General features: G+C 32.2%; 1 long non-coding RNA gene across 2 annotated transcripts; it reads right to left on the reverse strand.

Annotated features, from left to right (window-relative positions):
* Positions 1-1,483: 1,483 nt before the first annotated feature.
* LOC114260005 (uncharacterized) lies at positions 1,484-13,896 on the reverse strand. Of its 2 annotated transcripts, none has more exons than XR_003628489.2 (3): positions 12,879-13,896; positions 4,447-4,547; positions 1,484-3,146 (listed from the first exon to the last, which is right to left on the reverse strand). It is a non-coding gene; the product is annotated as an uncharacterized LOC114260005 (long non-coding RNA). The 2 variants fall into 2 exon arrangements; XR_014334001.1 differs by lacking the exons at positions 1,484-3,146; positions 4,447-4,547 and adding exons at positions 9,787-10,056; positions 10,137-10,262 and having other exon boundaries at positions 12,879-13,797.
* Positions 13,897-17,685: the final 3,789 nt, after the last annotated feature.

The raw sequence follows: 17,685 nt of genomic DNA on the forward strand, positions 1-17,685 counted from the left end.
AACACATCAGCACTTACGAATTTCATTTCCAGATAATGATAGTCCCGAGGCGTTACTAGAGTTCCGGTTAGAAACAGCATTGATCAAGTGCTTTTCTAACAAGACTCCCCGAAACCCAAGGGTCCAATCAACTTCCTAGAAATTAAATCTCATACCCACATAAACACGTAAGCATGTTATCAATTCAAACACATAGCATGTGACACTACATCTAAGTCTCTACCAAGCGAGACAAACCCATTGTGATACTAATCACTTCCCACGTACCCAAAGTATTCGAGCCCGGTACGCTCTGATACCAAGTTGTAATGCCCTCGAAATAATAACATTAAACCCATCAAATAAAACATTCATTGACATACGAAATATCCACATTCTTCTATTCATCAGAGTTTCATTACAAAAGTATTACATGTTAACAACAAAAGCAAAATGCCCTACAGGCTTATAGCTTTCCAAGTTAACACTTGGTTACAACAAAAGAATACTAACTCATCTACACATTAAGCCCTTGGCTTGAATATACATGTAATACATTAAAAAGGAACTTAAACAACAAAAATCTGCCCGCCTCTAGCCTCCAAGCTATGATCTTGGAGGTGGCATGCTACCTGTACCTGAAAATGATATTCCCATATAGGGTGAGCCACAGCCCAGTAGAAATACACTAAACCAACCATGAACAATGACTAAAAGATTAGCAATTGATAGATGGCCAACACTGATACATCCACATAAATCACATTTTTTGTCATACGACTTATGAGTCCAAGTTACTTTTCATTTTCTCTTTTTTAACAGATAAGCATATTAGCTCTATCATCATCTCAACAGATATGTAAAAAAACTATATCCCACATTCACAAATAAGCATATAAGCTATATCCACACTTCACAAAGATAAGCATATTAGCTCTATCTTCACTTCTCTAGACAAGCATATGAGTTGTATCTACGGAGTTCATCCCCTATCTTCTCCCAACACTATCCGGTTTAGAGGTACATCCCCCATCTTCCCCTAAACCGCGGAGTACATCCCCCATCTCCTCCTCTACACATAGCGTATACAAACACATTGGTTCTATATACAATCACTCAATACATACAGTTAATGTATCCTATCAACCGTCAAATTCCATGACACATTTCATTGATTAGTTTTCATTTGCCTAATCATCATGCATTGTCTACAACAATCACGACTATCCTCCACCGATAGCCCAATGCAGTTATTTCTAAACAGAAAATAAATGCACAAATGGATATTCAATCAACATTTCAATTCGGTGAGTGATAAATAATTCAACTACACCCTTTAACCCCATGCATTCCCAATCTCAACAATTCCATTTCATTTCCTCATTTCTCACAATTAATTATCCTAATTAATCAAACAATATAATTAGGTCATTTTCCATAATTAACATTACAACCCTTAGGTCCCATTTTCATCGATGATTCAACATTTATTCCATTTCTCTATGCCAAACATGCATCTAGGTTTATTATAAATAAAACCCCAACTTTTGTAAAATAACACAAAAGCCCCAAACTTTCACAAAATTACCAAACCAACCCCAACATCTCAAAATACTAAAATTTAAAGACAAAATCCATAGAGAGGAGTAGGATATCCCTACCTCAAATCCGGAGCCCCAAGGGAGAAGATGACAAAACCCAACGTGCTCCAAATCCCGAAATTTTCAGATTAAAACGTAGCCCTCGACGATCAACAACTTTTTTGTAAAGGCCAAAGATGAGCAAATCACTCCTACTAGATCAAAACCTAGAGAGAAGGTAGAGTTCTAGAGTGAGAGGTTCAACAATGGTGTTTTTTTGGAAAAGTAGGAGAGAGAAGAGAAAGTGAAAAAGTGATTTGAAAAGTCAAAACTCGGAACTTAAACCCAGTCGCCCCGCTCGAGCGTCAAACGCCCCGCTCGAGCGTCACTCACAGACTCCCGCTCGAGCGTCAACCATCCCGCTCGAGTGGCGGATGCACACTCCCAGAACTTTTTACAGAACTAGATCTCCGCTCGAGCGTCAACTCTCCCACTCGAGCGTCACACACAGAACCCCGCTCAAGCGGCCAATCCCACGCTCGAGCTTCCAACACTGCACAGGAAATACTGGATGGATGCAATTCCCGCTCGAGCGCCAAAACCCCCGCTCGAGCGGACTGGTCAAAATATGGGCAACTAATTTTGGTTTCTAAACTCAACCAACCTGTAACAAACCTGCCCAACACATCCTATAACTCAAATACGAAGTAAAAAGGATGTAAACAAGATAATAATCAACTACCAACATCCACGGACACATGTCCGGATCACTGTACAACAAGGGTAAATCCGGGATCGCTATAATGTCCATAGTGGATAGAGGGCCTGAACAAGATTCAGCAACCAACTGCCAACACCACAAAAATCGTAGCAGCAATTGGGCATCAAATACATCAAAATATAACATAAAAACACTACACCAACAGCCCTATTCACCCTACCAACCCAAGCAAAATGAAAATAGAACCTCTTACATAGCCCGTAAACCCGTAGATGTAGGGAATAGAACAAAAAACTAGAGTGACAGTGACACCATAAAACGGAAAGAAATGATGACCACTAGGAAAACCTATACAAATTACTTAATAAGGCACAGGTTGCAACCACTACCAAGCAACATGTTCAAACCCATGTGAATCAGTTGAAATAAACCTCTTGGAAGGGCACAACTTGCAACCACCACCACTCCACCAAACCCGAATCCAGTAACCATGACCAATAGTTGTCCATAGATAAGCAACACCAAGACAATCCATGTAATCAGAAATCAACAGAAAAAGCAAGCAAACTATATATGTCACGACCCGTTCCCTGTACTCAAGGATTACGCATCGTGATCGCTAATAACTGAAGTTACTTTCAGCCAATTCTTAAACAAATTACTAAACGCGAGCAGAAAAATATTTAAGTGTGAGTACCAAAATAATCATTGGAGATTTTATTTTTAAAACAAAATTTATAGACCAAAAAGGCTGATATTTACATATGAAGAATAAAACTATAAATACTATAAAAGTGCTATGTGTGTCTATTCCACAGCTCCGCGTCTAAGACTCTCCAAATGCTATTTTTGAATTGCATTGTTTCCTGAAAATTAGTAAAGAGCTATAAGTACATGTCAAAGTGAAAAATATTATACTGAGAGCATAAGGGCATAAAATTCACCGTGGATAATTATTGGCTAAACAAAACTTGATATTAAAATACAGAGTATATAATACAAAGATCATTTGACATATGATACAGAAATTATATAAACAAAATAATCATAACCATGGTACAGAACGGAACAGAACAAATGTATGGACTCAAGAGATAACTCGTACGAACTCTAGAGGTGATTTTCACCGTAGTGTAGCACTTAGCTCCGTACAACACTTTGCTCTACACTAGAAATCAGAACGGAACAGAACAGATGTATAGACTCAAGAAGTGGCTCGTACGAACTCTAGAAGTGGCTCCCATCATAGTGTAGCACTTAGCTCCGTACAACACTTTGCTCTATACCAGAAATCAGAGTGTCAATGGATCTATGACAGACAGAAGGCCACAACGTGACTAATCAGAGGGCCGATGGTTATTTAAATCCCCAAAGGCATGGGATCTCCGTAATGGTACTTATAAAATAATTACTCAAAACACATTTTAATAAACAATTATATCCATGGGTTTCAATTTAAGCAAATAGAGTTTAGAAAATAATTAATGTAATCGAAATATTAATATAATTTGTAAAATATAAATTACGCAAAATAAATTATAGTAACTTAAAACATACGTAAAATATATAAAAGTAACTCCAGGTATAATATAACTCACTTTAATATTAATTCGAACTTTTACCTTTCCTTCACTGCGACTCACTAGATGCTCTAAACTAACTCAAAGTTTTATATATATAAAAGACAAAACTAGAGAGAGAGAGAGAGAGAGAGAGAGAGAGAGAGAGAGTTTGGAGGGAATTGGTGATAAGGCTCTCTGATTGGCACATCTATATATATATAGAGTGAACAAGCGTGGGCAGCAAGATGCTTGGGCAACACGATAACTTGGCGAGCACGTATTTTGTCGCACAAAAAATGTTATATTTTAGTGTATCTTGATTTAAGAAAAATATAAAGAAAAATATAACAAAAATATCATAATACTCAAAAAATAATTTCGAATAATAATATAAAATTAAAATTATTGTTTTTGAAATCATTTATAATTAAATAATATTAGTATAAAATTTAAGGGACAACTTAAATTTTTTTATTGTTGTCACGACTCGCTCCCCGTACCCAAGGGTTAAGTATCGTGATGGCCAGTAACTAGAGTTACCTCTGGCCAATTCTTAAACAAATTACTAAATGCGAACGGAAAAAAAATATTTAAGTGAGGGTACCAAAATAATCATTGGAGCTTCTATTTAATTAAATTGTCAGAGTTGAATTACGTCTACAAAGTGCTTCTTGCCTACCCCATGCGCTGGCCCTAACATGTCACCTGAAAGTGGTAAACAATTATAAGTACATGGCAGAGTGAGAAATATTATACAAAAAGCGTAAGGGCATAAAATTCATCATAGATAGTTATTGGCTAAACAAAGCTTGATATTAAAATATAGAATATATAATACGAAAATCATTTGACATATAATACAGAAATCATATCAACAAAATAATCATAACCACAGTACAGAACGAAACAGAAAAGATGTATGGACTCAAGAGGTGGCTCATACGAACTCTAGAGGTGACTCCCACCATAGTGTAGCACTTAGCTCCGCACAACACTTTGCTCCACACCAGAAATCATAACTACGGTATAGAACAACATAGATGCATAGACTCAAGAGGTGGCTCGTACGAACTCTAGCGGTGACTCTCACAATAGTGTAGCACTTAGCTCCGTACAGCACTTTGCTCCACTCCAGAAATTAGAGTGTTAGTGGATCCATAACAGACAGAGGGTCACAAAATGACTAATTAGAGGACCAATGGTTATTTATGTCCCCTAAGGCATGAGACCTCCGTGGTGATACTTATAAAATAATTACTCAAAACATATTTTAATAAACAGTTATATCCATGGGTTTTCCTTATTATAGAAAATAAGATTCATAAATTAAAAATGCTAATATAATTTATAAAACACAAATTGTGTAAAATAAATTATTGTAACTCAAAACATACATAAAATATATGGTGGTGACTCAAGGTATAATACAACTCACCTTAATGTTAATTCAAACTTTTACCTTTCATTTATTGCGACCCACTAAATACTCCAAACCAAACTCAAAGTTTTATATATAAAATAAAACAATTAGAAGGAGAGAGAAAGATAAGGATGCTCGTGATGATTGGTGGATGGCTACATATATATTGTGAAGATGACGTGTAGAGCAAGAAAGCTTGGGGCGCAAGTTAGCTGTTGTGCAGAAAATGATGTATTTTAGTATATTTTAGTTTAAGAAAAATATATAGAAAAATATAACAAAATATCATAATACTCAGAAAATAATATTGAATAATAATATAAAGTTAAAATTATTATTTTTTGAAATAATTTATTATAAAATAATACTAACATAAAATTTAAAGGACAATTTAATTTTCGAGTTGTTACAATCTTCCTTCATTTTAAAAATTTCGTCCTCGAAATTTGTCATGTGTAAACTATCCGCTGCATACTCTGATAAATATATAACTCATATTAATTACCATAATTATCTATACCATGATTGCTGCTACAAATATTTAATTTAAATACAACCTATAATCTAGCTCAATGTTTCCCCCATCTTATTTGTACATGTGTCTTATGCTCCATTGCTTTGATAAAAATAATTTTAAAAACCTAGACTCTGATACCACTTGTCACAACCCGCTCCCCGTAACTAAGGGTTAAGCATCGTGATAGCTAGTAACTGAAGTTACTTCCAACCAATTCTTAAACAAATTACTAAACGCGAGCGAAAAAATATTTAACTGTGGGTACCAAAATAATCATTAGAGCTTCTATTTTTATAACAAAATTTATAAACCAAAAAGGCCGATATTTACATATGAAGAATAAAATTATAAATACTATAAAAGTGTTGTGTGTGTCTATTCCACAGCCCTGCATCTAAGACTCTCCAAAAGTTATTTCTGAATTGTATTGTTTCTTGAAAATTGGTAAACAGCTATAAGCATGGCAAAGTGAGAAATTTATACTAAGAGCATAAGGGCATAAAATTCACCATGGATAATTATTGGCTAAACAAAGTTTGATATTAAAATACAGAGTATATAATACAGAGATCATATAAACAAAATAATCATAACCACGATACAGAACGGAACAAAACAAATGTATGGACTCAAGAGGTAGCTCATACGAACTCTAGAGGTGGCTCCTACCATAGTGTAGTACTTAGCTCCGTACAACACTTTGCTCTACACTAGAAATCAGAACGGAACAGAACAGATGTATGGACTCAAGAGGTGGCTTGTATGAACTCTAAAGGTGGCTCCCACCATAGTGTAGCACTTAGCTCCGTACAACACTTTACTCCATACTAGAAATCAGAGTGTTAGTGGATCTATCACAGATGGAGGGTCACAACGTGACTAATTAAAGGGCCAATGGTTATTTCACTACAACATTTTCTTAGTTTAGTGACATTTGAAAGTGTCACAAAATTATTCTTCTAATGACATTTTTTAGTCTTATGGCATTTTCAACAAGTGTTATTTATACCCGTGCTACGGTAGATACTAGTGGCATCTCTGTGACACTTGCAAGTGTCACTACATTATCATGGCTAAAGACTTTCAATGACACTTTGATGTCATGATAGACACTATTTGTGACACTATCAAACGCCATTAAAAAAAGATTTAGTGGCATTTCAATGACACTTGTAAGTGTCATTATACCATTAAGGCTGAAGACTTTCAGTGACACTTTAATGTCATGGTAGACATTATTCGTGAAGCTATCAAGTGCCATTAAAGAAGACTTACAATCTAAAAAATGCCATTATATGGATTTTTAATGGCGCTTGTTATGCCACAATTGATAGTTTTAACAACTTCATAAATGTCACTAAATCTAATTCATTTGTGCCATTAAATGGATATAAATGCCATTGGAGCTTATTCTAGTGACACTTTGCAAAGCTATTACCACTACTACAAAATGCCACTTATATGTTTTTTTAATTGACACTTTTAAAAGCCACTACTAAGCATGTATAAATGCTTGTAAAAATTGAATCGATTTTATAAAAAATTGAATATTAATTTCCACATCCTATATTAATTTGACATCCATTCATCCTGTAATATTTTCATAATAATAAACAAATATTACCACCATAGGAGCATCACATTAAAAACAAAAATAAATTCAAACCACAATCATTTTTTTATCTAAAAATATAAATTTATTAATATTGCAGTACAAATCATAATCAAAATTATAAAATATTCTACCACACTAACAAAGTTAAAGCAAAAAAAAAAAATTAAAAGAAAATTATTCCAACCATAAGTTTTGAAAAGCCATAGTGATATCCATCTTCTGGAGAGACAAATTATCAAAACAAATTAAGTTCCCAAATTCTTAACCTCACTTGTATAAATATTCTCGGCTAGTATCCATAACTTGCGAAATCTGTATCCAAAAAATAAACATATAAAGGTAATTGAAACTATTAATATAAATTTATTAGTGAAATTAGTATTTACGAAATAAAATACCACAAATGGAGCAAGCCAAGTAACATGAGCTCCAATAGCTTGTCCATTTGTTTTGATAAGTCCATATGATCGGATCAAGCTCTCATTAAGTTTAACTGACACTTAAACATATATCTCCCAATAGTCAGGTCCTAGTTCTTCCCTTTCCATTTCTTTAGATGGGTCTGCGCTTTTAAGTATTAGAAATGGTTTTGGAAGTTTTAGAAAAATCATATTTTTCCTTAACTTTGGTCTATTTTTTAAGTGGGACCCATGTGCCAAAGTTGGCAAGTCTAAGTGGTAACGCGTTCTATGCCGCGTTGTAATTCACGCGGTATATTTGATTGCTCAAAACTATTATCGGGTGAATGGGAAATTGAAGCCAAAGTGAGCTCCATGAAAATGAAGTTTTTTGGTGAAAATTTCTTAAGGTTTGAATAAAGGCTTGTCCCACATTGGTTTGGTGGAAAGAATTTTGTGGGTTTATAAGGCATGGGTTTGTAACTTGAGAAGGGCCCCAAGGGGCATCCCAAGTTTGTAGAAAGGAGAGGTTATGGGCAAATTGGGTTAGACCTATTGGACCCAAAATTAAACACACGTCACCGCCGCCGTCCGTCCGTTCGGTCGGGCGGGCTGGGCTACGCCTGGGCGCGAGTGCATGGTGTGAGGTTGGGTTGGGCTTGTCCGGCCCAATACTTATTTTTTTGGAAAAAAAACATTTGAATTAAATTTTATTTTTTGGTAAAATAAAATTTATCCAAAGTTTAAATTTCAAATTTTGGTGGGAGAAATTTAAATTTGTTTTTCACTTCTTTCGAATTTCTGTACAAATTCAAACATGTTCAATACGATTTTTATCTGCTCGAAATTTAAACCCAACAGATTTGTATTTGTTCATTCAAACCGAACAGGTAACATACATGTTCAAACAGGTTATGCACCTGTTTAAGTCAAACCATACAGCCACGAATTTTCCTATATAAAAACAGTCCCTCATTTGGATTTTACACTTTAATTTTCGTTCACAACTCTACTTGCTCTCTCTACATTTTACTGCATTGTTTTCTTGTGAGAAAGAGTGTAAACACAAAAGTGTGTTCATTGTGCAAATAATTTGTAGTGCTGCAATTATTCGTAGTTGATCATTTTATCTTAGGAGATAGAAGTCCATAATCTGAAAGAACCGTGGAGAGGACGAATCTGTCTTAAGGACATAGTGTTAAACACTGAACTTGATCAGAAAACTTGTTCAACAAATTAATTTGGTAAATAATTAATTTACTTTTCTATTTTATTATTTTTCCTGAATCAGATTTTGATTTTGTTTTTGTAACAAAATAAAAATCTATTTTATTTATTTATTTTATATTCTGGTTTGATTTTTGTAATCAAACAATCTCTCTCCTTTCCTTTATTTCTTATGTATTCCGTTTGTTATTAGATACACAAACAGAATTAATTTTTAAAATACAATGAAGATTGTCCAACATTAAGTCCTCCGATTGCAACTGTTTCTGTTGGCCTAATGATACGTTTTAGAACAACTATACCTCTCACCTATAAATCAAGATTTAACTACTTCAGTAATTATATATTTACAATTAATAAATAATATTTAAAAAATAAACTAGTATAAAGTGCCAAAGTGAAGATGATCACAATTTTTCTCTAGTAGATAAGCAAGCCACATGATTTAATCACTTAATTGGTTCACCACACTACAACAAATTATATAAAAGTAACAACCGTAAGTTTTTAGACCATATCAAACAATAGCATAAAAAATCAATAACAACTAAAGGCACCAATCAACAGCAATCAAAACCATGTCCATTATCAATATCAGGATCCCCTAAACTCAACAATGCAAATCAAATGTAATTGTGAAAAATGACAACCAACTAATTACTATCAAGCAAGATTTTGAGGGAATCAGAAAGAGTCCATGCAGTAATAAATGATTGAGAAATGTCTTATTGGAGCTTCACAAGAAAAATTTTTAAAAAAAAAAGAAAAAAAAAAGTACAAGTTTCGTTATGTCATGATTTTTACTATGTAGCACATTTTGTCTAGATTTAAACAATGGAATTTAGGTCCACAATATTCATTTCTTAGTTAATTGGAAGACAAGTTTTGCATGCTATTCTAAAATAAAGCTGGAAGTAATGTGATATATATGATTAGCTCTTAGTGGGACCCTGAGTAAGAGAGGCATCTTGTATCGATGACAAGGACCATACTTGATGTCAAGCTGCTATGTCAAGAGGACTAGAAGTTGTTGTCACCTAACCAAATTTGAACTAATTAATTTTACAAACACACACACATAGATATATGAAAACATTAATAACTTTTAAAAATTTACGTGGTTAGATGTGTTTGTCAAGTTATTCGAAGCATGCTCAACATGGGAAACTTTGGATCTTAGCTTCGAATTTTCAACTTCCATAGCATCCATTGTTGTGTCTTGGTTTGATTTATTGGTGCATGACTATAAGGCAACTCATGTCAAGGGAAAACATATAAAAGAATTTGTGTAGAAATATGTGAAAGACAGAAAGAGTATTATTGTGAGCATCAAGTTAAATGGAGTGAAAGCATTGTCTAACCCTTATAAATCAACTTTGGCAACTTGATGCCCTAGTGCCAAGACATTTTAGTTCAAGGACAGTCCAATTTAAATCAATGCAAATTTCATCAGCTCTCTAGCATGTCCTTCTACTCTAAAATAAATAAATAAATTGTCAAATGCTTATTGTATCACCAAAAAGTAAGTATACTAGCTAGCAGTGATCCACTATCTTCGTAGAAGAGATGTGAAGTTCACTGCACTAGTTCCTTCAACTCATGTATACTTCTCCATAAAATGGCTTTTACAAATTTTTAGCATAACAACTTGTTGCATGTAATGGTTAATCTGATGGATATGATAAAAACGGTCATTTCTTTTTTTTGTGTTTTTTTTTGACAGATAAGTAGGGAGAATAAACTTAGTATGCATATGCGAAAGTTAGTGATTTCCAGTTTCATTGTTTCACATCTTCTTATCCCCTGATACACAGGTATCAAATTAATTGAATTTAACCTAACAGAATTGAAAAGGATTGTGAATCTTTGACAGCCATTGTATCAAGCAATACCCTCGTTTTAGAATCGCAATACCATATGCTATAATCCCACCCGACTAGTGATTATCTAAAACATTACCTTTTGTAAACAAAATAATAATAATAAAAAAAAAATATTATGCATTTACTGATTAATATCCATAGGCCAAAAATAGAACAACTCTGCAATTTTAAAAAGTTTTTGGAACATTCCATTTTAAATGTTTTGGGTTTCTTAGAGGACTTAAAGGTTTGACATGTGGAATGGCATCAAATTGAAAGATGTCCTCTGACCATATAATATTCTACCTTGCTTCAATCAATTTAATAAAACTATGCAAGCCTTTTAAGGTGAAAATTAAGAAAAAAGCATTCATATATGCAGGGGTGAGGAAACCGCAAAGAATACCATCTCAACGAGTATATAAACCATCTCAACCCATCCATCAATATCACCAATCTCAATGAAGCATTTAAAGAAACACTTAGAAGGCATATATCAATAACAACTATTTGTTAGTTACGATTGACAAAAACAACTAAACTTGATTTTGCAAGAACTATAAGATACTAACAATAATGTAGAACATAACATATTCAATATGTTGGTGCATAACTACAAGGTAACTCATATCAAGGGAAAACATGTAAAAGAATTTAAGTATTACAAAGTCAATACAATATCATTATTTTAATAACAATTCAAATGGTGGTGGAGATTTGGGTATATAGAGAAAGCATTGTACAAAACTGGAGTTATGTACAAATCATTTTGGTGTAGTTTGAAAGGGGCACAATATTTATTAAAAAAAAAATTAGTTCAAGTATTTATGATTATGTCCAAATATTTTATTTTTTGAAACTTTTTTTGTGGCATACTTACATTTTGATTTGAAGCTAATGACCAAAAGTTTTTTTTTTTTTTTTCTATATATATATAAAGTTTAAAAATTAAATAACTTTTTTTTCCTAGTGATTACCTTAATGGGGTTTGGTTCAAAGACTTTACCAAACCCTCCCCTGTTCCACCCACATCCTTTACCATAGTTCTTATTTAGAATCACTTTTGATTCCACTTTTTGACCATATGATTCAAAATGGTTCCCTCTAGAAGTAGTTGTGTTTACTATTGGAAGTATTTTTCTTTTTACTTATTATCATAAAAGGGACTCCCCCTGAAATTTACTGTTACAGGTTTTAGCATTTGCTGTTGGAACTACCTAGAGGAATGACAGTAAAATGAGATAAATATGTTTGTGTTCCGGTTTTTGTAGTCCTTTTGAACATGGTATGTTATGTAATTTGATAGTTTTTCCGTGTGTTTTATTTTGTTGACTCTTAATATATTGTCTACACCTGAGAAAATGAGTTCAGATTCTTATTGTGTATATGATTTCACATTACAGATTTAGTAAGGTATCCCTGGTCTTATCCAAAGATTCATGGCAAGTAGTATATAGTCTTGCATGTTATGTGCACCCATAAATCGACATGCCATGAAAACAGACCCTAATCAACATTCTTTCCACCAACGTAGATGCAACATTAGGCAATGCTTGGTATTCAATGTAAAGAAGAGGATAATAGCCACAAAAAGGATTCAAACAGATCAATATTGGAATCAAGCAACAAAATTATAATAAACATTATTGATGCTTACAAACAGAAAAAGGGTTAAAAAAAGATATTAGTATTATTTTGTCATCTTATTCATGCTTACAAACAGAAAAAGGGTTTTAAAAAAAAAAAAAGAACAAAATAATGTAAAATCTCACTGAAGCATTTAAACAAACACTTGCAAGGCATTATATAAAATCACAACATAAATACAATAATAGTAAATCACAACTAACCCTTTATATTAAAAGATGCAAATTAATAAATTCATGAGTTAAAAGATTAGATTTTCAGATTTTATCCCTAAAACGAGATCATAAATAAGTGGCAAAGATAGAGGTGTTGTGTGTGTTTGATGAGAGTAAAAAAGAGAGAAAAAATACCTAATGAACCTTGATCGTAGAAGATGAAATCATAACAAATTTGTGGTGTAGATGGTAGATAAGGATGGTATAAAAGATGAAGAATGATAAACCCTTGCTTCATTATTTGGCTCCTCCCTCTTTGTCTCGCCAAAATCAAATTTGCTTCATCAATTTCAGAATGGTTGGATTGGACTTTCACCTCTTTGTCTCTAACCCGATCTGCTCTAGGGATTTTGCTTCATCACTTTTGCTTTGTTTCCTTGTGTTTCCTTATTTCCTACTGACATGAAAAATGGATTAAGTTTGGTCATATTTTAAATTAAGAAAATAAATATTAATTTTGGTCCTTATATTTTTAATGAAATCAATTGTAATGTTTTATTTTTAATTTTATATCAATATGGTCTAATTAATAATACTGTTAGTATTTTTTTATGAAAATTAATCACTGAATTTATTGAGATTAACTCACCGAGTCAAGCAAATTTATTATTTTGTCTCTAAAAGAATGACATATGTCACTTATATACATATTTGTCAATAAAAAAATTCTAACAATTAGGGCTAATTACACTATTAGTCCCTCTATTTTGGCTATTATATCATTTTAGTCTTTGTAATTTCAATTGAATCGATTTTAACTTTGAATTTTTTATTTTGTCTCAACTTAGTTCAATTGATAGCATTTTCTATGACAAATGCAACCTGTCATCGTTTTAGGAGTAAAACAAAACACTTGATCAATTCAGTGACTTAACCTTAACCAATCTAATGAAAATTTTCTATTAAAGACCCTAAAGATGTTATCAATTCGACTAAATTGACATAAAATCTAAAATTAAGTGTCAAAATTGAGTCAATTAAGACTATATGGAACAACAAAATGTAAGGATTATTGATGTAATTTACTCAACAATTATAAGCAATTGAAATAAATTGAGGTAAATCCGTAAATTCAGAGTTAAAATTGAGTTAATTGAAACTACATGGACTAAAATTCAAGAAATTTTATCATTGTACAGGAGAGCAATTTGAAATTTTATTTTTCCTATTAAGATATATAAAGCCATCGATCAAATAATTTATTTGTTTTTATTTATTTTGTGCATTTTAAAAATTTTGAAAATATATTGGCATTTTTTGTTTTTTCAAAAAATGCCATTAGATAACTTGGAAAGTTTTTGGCTTAGTGGTATTTCTCAAAATGCTATAAAATATTTGTTTATGACACTTTTTACCTAATGCCATAAAAAGTAACTTGCACCTATCTAGTTTAGTGACATTTTTAAAAAAAATGCCATTACTACTAAAGTTTAGTGGCATCTGTTGATAAATGTCATTAAAACAATTTCTTGTGTCATTCTTTTATAAAATGTTATAAAATTGATGTGATATTTCTTTATTGAAATGTCACTAGAACCTTATATGTTTGTGGTTCTATGGCGTTTTTCTAAAATGTGTCACCAAATATTATTTTTGTGACATTTTTTAAAAACATTTCACTAGTGTAGTGCCACTAAAATGTATTTTTTTTTGTAGTGTTTAAATCTCCCAAAGCATGGGATCTCCGTGGTATAAAATAATTACTCAAAACACATTTTAATAAACAGTTATATTCATGGGTTTCAATTTAAACAAATAGAGTTTAGAAAATAATTAACGTAATCGAAATATTAATATAATTTATAAAATATAAATTACGTAAAATAAATTATGGTAACTCAAAACACACGTAACACATATAACGATAACTCAAGATATAATATAACTCATCTTAATATTAATTCCAACTTTTATATTTTGTTCACTGTGACTCACTAGATGCTCCAAACTAAACTCAAAGTTTTATATATAAAAAGACAAAACTAGAGACCAGAGAGAGAAAGAGAGAGAGAGAGAGAGACTGAGAGAGTTTGGAGGGAATTGGTGATGAGGCTCTCTGATTGGCACATCTATATATATAGAGTGAACAACCGTGGGTAGCAAGACGCTTGGGCAACACGATAACTTGGTGGGCACGTATTTTGTCGCACAAAAAAAAGTTATATTTCAGTCTATTTTGATTTAGGAAAAATATAAAAAAAAATATAATAAAAATATCATAATACTTAGAAAATAATTTTGAATAATAATATAAAGTTAAAATTATTGTTTTTGAAATCATTTATAATTAAATAATATTAATATAAAATTTAAAAGACAACTTAAATTTTTTTATTGTTACAATATAGAAGCTCTCAACACTCAACCCACATATAATGATATCACTCCACTCCAATATTGTCCTCACTTCACTCAACCCACAACTCACAAGCTTTGTATTAACATAGTATGCACCCTTAACCTGCATGTAAAATATATAGTATATAGTAAAGGTAAGAAAAACATTCATTGTAGACCTCACATTCCTCGACCCACAATGTAGAGAATTAATTTTTGAACTCTCTTCGCTCAACCCACAATTTAGAAAGGGGATTACATGGCTCACATCACTCAACCCACAAGAAAACATATCCCATTCTATTTCTCAAAATTTCAGGAAGTCCCATAACTATAACACCCATTCTAACATTTTTAGGCGTCTCTTGGATTTATTGTCTCTTTCGTTTCCATCTACCACCATTGTTCCTTTGCTCATCAACCTTGATCCTCACTGTAATATACAACAACATACACCATTGTCCCTCAAATTATTTATATACCATCCTCACTGTAATATATATATATATATATATGCAACAATCAAATCAGAATACAAATGAGAAACAGATTGTGTGGCTTACCCATGGCAGTAACTCTATCTCCTTCTCTCTCTCTCATCGTCTTTGTGCTCTTCTTCTTCCATTCTTTTATCCTTCACACCATCACCCAACCCCCTTTCTCTCTCTTCCATTTTCATCAAAGTATTTAATCTTCTTTATGTGTCTAAGCCCTCTGGCTTATACATATATATATATATTAGAAGTGTTTCTTCTTATTTAGAACTCAAAAAAAGGTAAGATTCAACAAGAGACCCAACCCATACATACCCATCCAGTCATCTCCTCTCCATTGGTATGTTGTCAAATTTTTTGATATTACAAAGTCAATGTAAATATTCACATGTCGTCAATTACTTTATAATTATGTACACATAACCATTGTAGGCATTTTTATCTACTTATTTATTGTTTTATTCTTAATGTTAATATTTACACCAATATTTTGATTGTGCATAAATATATACTTCATATATATGGATGTGAATGTTGTCACATATTTTGCATTGTGAACATTCACATTATCCTCGTGTCCACATGAACACCATGGATTATAGTTGTATGGGCTTATAAATTAGTTCAATGTGAACTTTAACATTAGCATTGTTTAACAGAAATGTGAACATTAACCTTGTTTAATAGCAATGTGAACATTTACACTGAGTGAATAATTATCTTGTTTAACATTGAAACACATTAACCCTAATGCGAACTTTAACATTCATATCATAGCCGCATGTGTATGACCATTCACAATTATATGAACATTCAAATTTATGTGAACATTAATATCATAATCAATTCATATTAATTCACATTATGGACCACATATTTGGTATACAATATGTTAATGTATATGCTTATATTTTGCAAACATTTCATTTTTGTCTTCTTTTACCATCCGTGAATGTTCACATTGGTATGACTATGTTATGTGTTCGTGTGTATTTCAAAACTGTAAATGTTCACTTTATTCTTACTGCCAAATATAAATGTGTGTAAATATTCACATTTGTCTATTTCATTAAAGCAAAACAAAGTGTTCTCTATTACAAAACAGAGGACTACATGAGAGAGAGAGAGAGAGAGAGAGTGTGTGTGTGTATTTGAGATGGGTAACCATAAGTTCATATTATCAGATATGATACCAAATAGCTAGTTTTACAAGCTCAAATGCATTGGCCGAAACAAACAAAAAACTCTAAAAAATCTCAATCCCTCCAGAAATAAAAAAAATCATCACCCACATCCTCCTCATCGTCTTCATCCTCCTCTTTCTCATTATCATCATCATCATCTTCATTTTCATCACTATCATCAACCTCCACAATTTCACCATTACACCAATCCAAATAAAACCAAACCCACATCTTCTCTCTCCAAAGAAATTTCTATTACTTTATCAGATATCTCATTTTTCACAATCCCAACACTCATTTCTCAAACTCTCGGAGAAAATCATTCAAGAGAAAGAGAGAGAGTTTCCATTAATTTAGAGAGAGAGAGAGAGAGAGAGAGAGAGAGAGAGAATGAGAATTTCTATCTTTTCCTTGAACCTGAGTCTCCATCTTCTCCTTTGATGGTGTGGAGAGTTTAATGTTACAGTCGAAAGTTGTGGTACAGGAAATATATATATATACAGTATATATTGTGGGTTTCTTTGATAAAATATCTATAAGGGTAAAATAATTCACAAAAGACCTCCAGTATAGAAAAAAGGATTTAGTGGAATATAAATCCAAATAAATAGGACTTATTGGAATATAAAAATATCTTATGGACTAATTTGAGATACAAGCCAATGAAAGGGAATTTTTCACTACGAGTGTGTTTGGTTTGTGTTTTGAAATATCTTTATGGAAGAAAATTTCCAAAAACATGTTTGGTTACAAATTTTCTCAAAAAAAATTCCAAATTAGTTCTCTCTCTATTACACATCAATCAATCACTTTTTCTCTCTCCTTTCTCCTCTCTCCTCTCTCATTCTCAATCGCTTTTTCTTTCAACACATCTACTCAATTACAACAAAATATTAAACCTTGGTTTGGCATTCTTTTTTAGGCTAA

This window comes from Camellia sinensis, chromosome 1 (genome assembly GCF_055761805.1).
Source record: "Camellia sinensis isolate YWXY chromosome 1, ASM5576180v1, whole genome shotgun sequence".
Classification (NCBI taxonomy): Eukaryota; Viridiplantae; Streptophyta; class Magnoliopsida; order Ericales; family Theaceae; genus Camellia; species Camellia sinensis.